At 34.5% G+C, this 9,283-nt stretch overlaps 1 pseudogene; it reads left to right on the plus strand.

The window, feature by feature from the left end:
- Positions 1–5,133: 5,133 nt before the first annotated feature.
- LOC149220844 (arogenate dehydrogenase 1, chloroplastic-like) lies at positions 5,134–9,044 on the plus strand (annotated as a pseudogene).
- Positions 9,045–9,283: the final 239 nt, after the last annotated feature.

Consider the following 9,283-nt stretch of genomic DNA (forward strand, 5'->3'; position numbering starts at 1 on the left):
TCACTGTAAGGAAGAGAAAGTGAGCCTCTAAAAGAAAAGTAATAGTACTAATCTAGTGGATATGCATGCACATAAACAAGAAAGAATCGTTATACATCAAGTGAAATAGTTCACATAGATGCTATGATCATTAAAATCATCACAACACATTTCCAACAAGTTGAGCATCAAAGTCACTGCAATATTTGAATTACTTTAGTACAACAAGAAGCCAACATAAACCACAAACATTAAAAGGGTAGTCTCAAAACATACACAGTCTATGCATGAAAATGTGTTGGCCAAACAACTTCAAGTATTAAGAAAAAGTTCCAAGATACATGAGTACAATGAACATCAGTATCTCCAATAGTGGAGCATTAGAGACACTACTTTCTCCCCAAAAGTATTATCTCTACCTATCTAATTCCATGTGGGAGAAGCCAAGATTAAAATTAATTTTCTTGAGTAATGAGGCTTATTTTATAACTTTAGGCATGACCTTTCATATCCTCATGACTCTTGAAATTGCAATGTCTACTGACCTTTGGACTTCTATAACTCTTGAACTTCCAAATGACTTTTGGAATTACATATGGCTCCTGGAATTACATGTATTTTGGACTTCTTCACATTGATCTTTTTTCCATACATGACTCTTGGACTTCTACTTGTCTTTACAATAATTACATAATTACATCATGATTTCCACATCATCATGTGGTGAGGACATGATAAGTCACTATCATTGATGACTAGGACTCATAGTGACTTATGACATGGAATTTCTTTTATAGGTGACAAGGTTGTCACATATGTCTTCGATCTTTCATGCAACTTCCATGTTGTTTATGTCTTCACCCTCCAAAAGGTCTTTGATTATATGGAGTCATTTCAGTTGCTCCGATCATCAGGATTTGAATGTGTTCTTCATTCTTGAATGCTTCCTTTGAATTCCATGTTTACTCGATCTCTTCATGCATCTTTGCCAGGTTATTCTTAGGATACTTGCAACTGAAATCACTCCTAGAAAGAAAACATCAGCTTGAAAAATATCCTATCCTAACATGTTTCATGAAAATTTTCTATTCATGACTTCATAGTGCGCTCATGAAAAGCAAGGGGAACATTTGGGTGCAAAGGTGCACTTCGAAAGGTTGAAGGGATGAAGCTTCAAGGCTTTGGGATGTGCTCATGTGGTCAACAGGGGAGAGAAAGCTCAAGGGAGGGTGCAGGGTGTAGGTCCAAAGGATGAAGGAATAACATTTAGGCTTCCCAAGTGCATTGTGCGCTCCAGAGAGCCAATTACGGCATAGTGCTCACTGCTAAAGGATGAAGGTATGAAGCTTTATCGCTTCAGGGTGTGCTCATGCACTCAAGAGAGCCAAGGAGGGTGTAAGTCGCATTGCTAAAGGATGAAGTGATGAAGATCTGGGGCTTTGGGGTGTGCTCATGTGCTCAAGAGAGCTAAGGGGGTGCAGGGTACACTGCTGAAGGATGAAGGAATTAGGCTTCGAGGTTTAAGGGTGCACTCATGAACTCAAGAGGAGGAAGGATTCCGTAAGGGCATAGTTTGGAAAAAGGAAGTGGAATGATGATGAGGAGTGCATTATGCACTGTTGGAGGGTGCAGGGCACACTTCCTAACAATGAAGGATTCTTGATCAAGGCTTAAGGGTGCATCATTTTCTCCTAGCCTTAATGGGTCAACTTGTGCACCCAAATTTGTATAAGTCTGGAAGATAAAACATGGGCAAACACAATGATTTTAGACACGAAATGAAGTGTGACGCATACCAAATCATCAATAAAACTTAGACAAGCTTGAAAAATGAGGAATTCACATCAAATTCCAGTTTACAAACACTCCCCAAGTATAATAAACAAAGTGTGTGTGACTGCAACCAAAAGTGTCGTTTTACAACAAACAAAAGTACTGTAACCATGAATTGAAATATATATGTTCTAAACAATGCGATGACAGTTAGGAACAATCAATAACACCTAAAACATGTGAAATGACTCGAAACGACACTTGAAAACCAAAGTTACACTTGATGCAACAATTTGGTAGGCTCCAAAATTTGAATGTAGTGAAATTTTGGTGGGTGTTGTAGCAGAAACAACAACATACCATGTACATTTTGTGGATTAAACAACCATTGTGTTGTTAAATTTTAGAAGATAAATTCCTTGTAAATGGAGATTATGTCAACCATGAAAGAAGGAACTGCAAATACCACTCTCCAAGAGAAGATGTGGAAAATGGAAACAAATATTTTCTATCCAAGGACACGGGAACAACTATTATAATAATTGTAAGATGAGCAACCATTCGGTTGATAATTGTTGGAAGCTTCATCCACAACTTCATCTAAACCATCATAAAGGAGTTGTGAAAGCACCCATGAAGAAAGAAGTAGGAAATGAAATACTTTTCAAGTATTAATGGTCAATGAGGCAACTCATAAAGAAACCCACCTATTTAATGAAGATTCCACCAAGAGGGAGAAACCCAAAGAGGAGCATTTGATAGAAGCGATAAGTAAGAGGTGGATATCGTTTTTTCATACTTAAGTTTTGCATGCTTATGTATCACCTCCAAATCATTTATTTTGTTTCATTTTTATGAGTGAGTGGATGTAGATGATTGATTAAGCACGGAATATGGAGTAGTCATCTTAGATGAGAAAAAAAATCGAAGCCTATGTCATTGATGTCATTTAGGTAGTGTTTGTAATATTTGTAAACCAAGTATGTTACATTTAAGACTCAAAGAAGGAATAATTCTGTGAGTGATGACTTGTTATAACATTACTTCATATGAAATGTAGTTTATTTATCTTTGTTGAGAGTATTGAGTAGCAAAGAGAATATAGAAACCAACCCCTAAGAGATAGAAAATAAAGCCACCCATAATTATCATGGATCATGACTTTTGGTAGACCAAAAGAGTCCTTTGTTTGGAGGTATGATCCAGGAGGATCTTCACAATTGAAAATTCAAGTTGGTCTCAATTTCTTCCAAAGTTTTCCACACAATGAAAATCTCATAAGAAACTTTTTGACGTACTTTGAATGAGGTCAAGAGGAATTTGTATGCAAAAGATATGGATCATTGAAATTTTGGGCAAAACTATGAAATTGATAAAATGAAATAATTAATACTTATTTTGAGCTTATGTACTCTTGTATTATTGTATTTGTCATTTTCTATTTGTAATAGGAAACTAATACAAATGTTAAAAAGATGTAGCATTGGTGAAAAAATGATATAGAATTGTAGTTTCATAGTCTCAAGATAGAGTTGAGAGATACTATTGTAATATTTATGATAGTGTATATGGTTTTGAATAAAAAACATAGCACTTAGGTAGAATACTATCCAAATTGGGATATAAAACTTGTCACTTTCAGTGTTAATTTGGAGTATGAAAGCTATTACTTGAGGGATAAATTAGTAGATAAAACTATTTTCATTTTTTTTTGTTTCTTTCTCCCTTTTTATTTTTTTAATAAAAAAATGTTAAACAAATAATTGTATTTGTTAATGGTAGGTATAGCTCTTTGAGGGATCAAATCTCACAAGATGCAAAACTTTTTTGAGTTCAAAACTTCAGGAAATGTTTGCACCTTAGAGATTTGATTCCTCTCAACCCTTAGTTGATGGACAGTTAGGATGGATCTAACCTAGTTTTAAATAATATTATTTATATTTATATAAATTCCAAATATTTATATATAGAAATAATTTTAGTTTTAATTTTATTAAAGCCCTAATAGTTACATATACTTGAAAATTTTCTTTAAATATTTTATATTTTTTTCATGATATAGGTAGATAAATAAATATCTTAAAACATATTTATTATAAAGATTGAATTTCTATATGTTTATTAATTAAATTTAAATATGAAATTATGAAATATAATGGTTACTAATATGAATCATTATTTTAATTTATTTAGTCATATAGATAGTAATTTATAGTTTATTTTTTCCCATGGGATGTAGAGAGGCAATGACAGGGTACTCAGTGGTGACAAGGTCACATATTCAAAACTACATGGGGAAAAATCCATCGGATACTAAGGATTAGTCTAGCCAAGTGCCAATCATCTCAAAGCTCAAATAACCTAATAAACAAAAATAAATAAAACAATAAATAAATAAATTTATAACCTTTTTTTTTAATATATACCCATATTAATTAATTTTTTATATATTTACTAAAATATCATAATCATTATTATTATTATTATTATTTCAACTTATTTTAATGCCAACTTATTAAATTTTACCATATATCATTTTTATTACATCTTATGTTTATCATTTTTTTAATTATGTTTAATTATATTTGTTTTATTATTATTTGATATAATATTTTATTTTAAAAACATTATAACATCAATTCTATATTGAAATGGTATTTAAACATTTAACCTCAATTACTATCATTGTAACATTTCCTCTTTATTAAATTATAAAACAAACATCCACATTATACTATTTTATTATTATTATTTGATATAATATTTTATTTTTAAAACATTATAACATCAATTTTATATTGAAGTGGTATTTAAACGTTTAACCTCAATTACCATCCTTGTAACATTACCTCCCTATTAAATTATAAAACAAAACACAGAAAAACTTGTTAAGTAAAACTTTATCTTTAAAGACTTTTACTTATTTTTAAAATATTAACCCAAAAACTAATACTGAATTTTAGAATAAAGATTTTCAAAGTCAACAATATGATGTTAATAACCATGTGCTTCCTTTGAGATATCGGGTGAACACAATAATGCATTCATCCCTTTTTGTGTTGCAATGACAAATTTCTAGTTACGTCGTAAGGCGTTTCCCTCTGAAATGAACTCCCCCAAATGCCTTTCTGTCCTAATCATAGTCGTTAGATATTTTGTTAGACGATTGAACAAAAATCAGTCGTTTGATTTAATAAAAAATGTTTTAAAACATTAAAAAACCTTAAAAAACATTTCACTTTCCACTTGACATCTGTGCGCCAAGCTTCCGGGAGAGTTCGTGGAGTTTATGGTTGTTTCTGTTTACGGTTTCATGGAGTTTATTGTTGTTTCAGTTTACGGGCTCCAATTTCTGTTTGTATAGTCGAATCGGAATTGGCAATGGCATCCCCTGTATCATCAGGCCCCCAAAACCCTTCTGAAACTGAAATTGGGATAGAAATCGGGCAAACGGGTGAAGGGAAACCACGATACGACTCCACCAGCATTAAAACCTGGAGAGATGCCCTTTCTCGTGTTGCAGAAATAAGGGGTTTCGATCTAGACGCATATAATGGGTGAGATCTCAACCCTCCCCTCTCAATATTGTAGTACTTCACGCTGATTAGAACCCTCGCCTAGTTTTCCTAGATTTAAAGGGTTCACAAGCTCTAAATTCACTGAATCAAGAGGAAAATGAGCAGGCTTACCCTATAGATTCAGAATGATGAATAGGGATGGAATGCATCAACATTATATCTAGCATTACCCTGTAGAGCCTGTAGAATCTTCAAATGGAATTTGAAGGGTAAATTTATCCATTTCCTCCTTCCCCACTAAGACTTCTGCAACAATTCACATTCTTTTGGCATCAAGATCTGCACTGATCACGCCAATTTTCAAATAGTATCCCAACGCAGAATGCCAATTTGCTGGTTCAACCATTCAAATAGTATCCCAACACAAAATGTCAATTTTGAACGAGTGTTAGCTCTCTGAAGGATATGAGTTGGGATCTTAGCCAGTGGTGCCCGTTGATTGATGATTATGCTTTCTTGTCAAGTTCTTCTTTGCATAATTTTTTTTGTTAGGTGGATTTTATAATTTTTCAACATCGTCGCATATATTATTTTCCAACATCATTCCTTTAAGTTGCAAATTGGCATTTTTTTATACAAACATACCTTCAAAGGAGGGGCAACCGAGGGTGCACCATATCAGTGCTCAACAAATCAGCAAAGTAGAAGAGCTTGGAAAAGAAGTCCTGAAGCGACCCTTGAAGATCACTTTAACTATAAAACTCAAGGAAAATAGAATGTTTGTCACTTCGCAAGCTAGGTATCCAAACAATTTTTCATGGAGAACGCTTTTTTATGAGGCAGTAGTAGAACCAAACAATGTGATTTTGTTTGTCAAAGGATTGAACTTAGTAGAACCAGACAACGTGATTTTGTTTGTCAAAGGATTGAACTTGAGGAGAGGTAGGATTTCTGATACTGATAATCTTGTCTACGATTTTGGTTCCAATTTGGACACCGATCTGCTTAATGCTAGGGATTTCAAGAAATGGGACACCATAGATTTGCGCAGCAAGATTTTTCATACCAAGGTTTTGATGGCTGCTCAAGTGATCAGATGTGAGAAGCCTAATGGCTTAGAATACAGGAAATTGAAGGGATGAAGGCTTTCGTATGGAGATCCAGAAGTGGTTTACTTCCATCTGTAGATAGGGTTGAAGTTAAATCCATGATGATCTCAAAACCTGTGCAGATGTTTAGGCCTCTCCATCAGGTCTGTGCTTGCACAATGCTTTGGAACCAAGCTCCATTTCTTAAAGAATGGATCATGTACCATGCTATGTAGGTGTCCAGAGGTGGTTTCTTTATGATAACAACAGTGATGAAAACATAGAAGTGGTAGCTAAACAGCGTAATGCATTTTCTGATGACAAGACACCAATTTATTGTATCTATTTGATAATGGGCATTATTTTCTGAACGGGTTAATACACACCATGACATTGACTTAATTGTATCTGGTTTGAATCAATTATGGGAAAAATAAACCCCCCTCTAAAATCTGAACAGAGTATACGAAAGGCCTGATTTCAATATACTGGGTTCTGAAAGAGCTGGGTCCCCAACTGAAAAAAGGAGCAATTTTTAGACACTTTAATTCTATGTATCGGATTTGTAATGGCATCACTTCTCCAAGTCTTGTTTGAATCAGTTGTGGGCAAAATAATTCCACCACCAAATTCTCAACACGCTAATCTAGAACTATGTAAACTCTTAAGTAGTACAAAATCTACCAACCAATTCCTATCTCGACAGCTCTGCATAACTTTCAGAATCTATTTGAGAAGAACAACCTTGCTTCCCAAGTACAACATCAGACTCAGGAATCCTCATTTAACGTTTATGCATGGTAGATATGTGAAATGGAAGTATCCAAGAAAATTCATGAAAGATACTACAATTTTTTGATATTTTGTATCTCTGCATCAGCCTGAGATGCTTCTTTAGAAGCATAAAGCTATAGTTTCTAATTGAGGGAGGATGTAGTTTGGCTGTTTGGGAGGGCACCCACAGTTTGTTTCCTCCTTATGTTTACTTCCACCTTCCTCCGCACATAATGCAATGTTGTATTCTTATTGTTTCTGGATAGAGGGATTACTACTACCATTAAAAATAGACACCCAACTTTTGTCTTTAACATTGCCAAACATGTCTTGAGGTAAATCATTTTTTCTCAAAATGTGTTATTTTACATTAAGAGATTTTTTACAAAAGAACATTGGAAAGCTCTTCTGTGTCAAGTCCTTTGAATCATGGCCTGGAACTCATTTCTTTTTTTTCTTTAGCTATAGCCTCATCTTTGTCTTGGTGCCCAATAGGGATCCTCCCCAGTGAAGAATACACAGTTTCTATAAGGATGCCCAATCTCGAGAAGTGCTGCTATTTGGTCACTATCCCTGTTTGTAGAAATATCTATAACAGGTTAAATCAGTTCCATTTGTGTCCCTATCTTTAGTTCCAATCAATAATTCAATATCTGCATATTCAAGCTTATTCAAAATAGGATAAATCAAAGTTGATTTCCATAGCTTTGACCCATCTAGATTGAAGAAATACCTAGATGAAGGTCTAATAGCAGGTTACACCTACAGGTTGAAGAGAATGGAGAGGCATAAATCTAGTGTTCTCTTATCTGCATTGAACCAAAGCCTGATAAACGTAGTCCATCATTTTCATCTCAGACATAATTATCATTACATGAACCTTCTCAGAGGATTTGCAGTGTTCCTGAGGTGATATATCTATGTTCATCTATTCTAGCGACACAGTCTGTGTTGAGGTCATTTCCAACTCAAAGACAGAAGAGAAACACATTTTTTGCAGATGTAATTTCTGTCAAAGAGTTTGCCGCAATCTATTTTTATAGGTATTACCTCCAGAATTTTGTATATTGTGCATCCATCCTATGTTTGAGCTTGAGAGCAGGAAAGTTGGGTGGAATGGCCTTCCTTTTGTTTATGACAAGGTTAGAGTTGGCCAAGGAGAAAGAGTGGAACATTGTTGTAAGTTTTTGGATATATTTGCAAAATAAGGATGCAGGATGGTTGAGATGTCATGTGCTGAATATGATCACCATGCTGCTAAAAGTCAATTTAAAAACTACAGGTATTACCTCCAGAATTTTGTATATTGTGCATCCATCCTATGTTTGGGCTGAAGAGCAGGAAAGTTGGGTGGAATGGCCTTCCTTTTGTTTATGACAAGGTTAGAGTTGGCCAAGGAGAAAGAGTAGAACATTGTTGTAAGTTTTTGGATATATTTGCAAAATAAGGATGCAGGATGGTTGAGATGTCATGTGCTGAACATGATCGCCATGCTGCTAAAAGTTAATTTAAAAACTACAGGTATTACCTCCAGAATTTCGTATATTGTGGATCCATCCTATGTTTGGGCTTGAGAGCAGGAAGTTTGGGTGGAGTGGCCTTCCTTTTGTTTATGACTAAGGTTAGAGTTGGCCAAGAAGAAAGAGTAGAACATTGTTATAAGTTTTTGGATATATTTGCAAAATAAAGATGCAGGATGGTTGAGATGTCATGCGCTGAACATGATCACCATGCTGCTGAAAGTCAATTTAAAACCCAAACTGTGGGAAGGATGTTATCCAAGTTGAACTTAGAATCTACTCCAATTAATATTAAAAGTTATGAAACATTGCTCAAAATTGTTGACAACACTTGTGGAAATAGCTTTGATCTTTATTATGGTTTATTTATGTATAATAACAATGCAACATAATTACGCCGTAAGGCGTTTCCCTCTGAAATGAACTCCCCCAAATGCCTTTCTATCCTAATCGTAGCTGTTAGATCTTTTGTTAGACGATTGAACAAAAATCAGCCGTCTGATTTAATAAAAAATGTTTTAAAACATTAAAAAACCTTAAAAAAGGTTTCACTTTCCACTTGACATCTGTGCGCCAAGCTCCCAGGAGGGTTCGTGGAGTTTATGGTTGTTTCCGTTTACGGTTTCGTGGA

Source organism: Pinus tabuliformis, chromosome Q (genome assembly GCF_031772625.1).
Source record: "Pinus tabuliformis cultivar Carrire ecotype Pingquan chromosome Q, CPIR1, whole genome shotgun sequence".
NCBI classification, from domain to species: Eukaryota; Viridiplantae; Streptophyta; class Pinopsida; order Pinales; family Pinaceae; genus Pinus; species Pinus tabuliformis.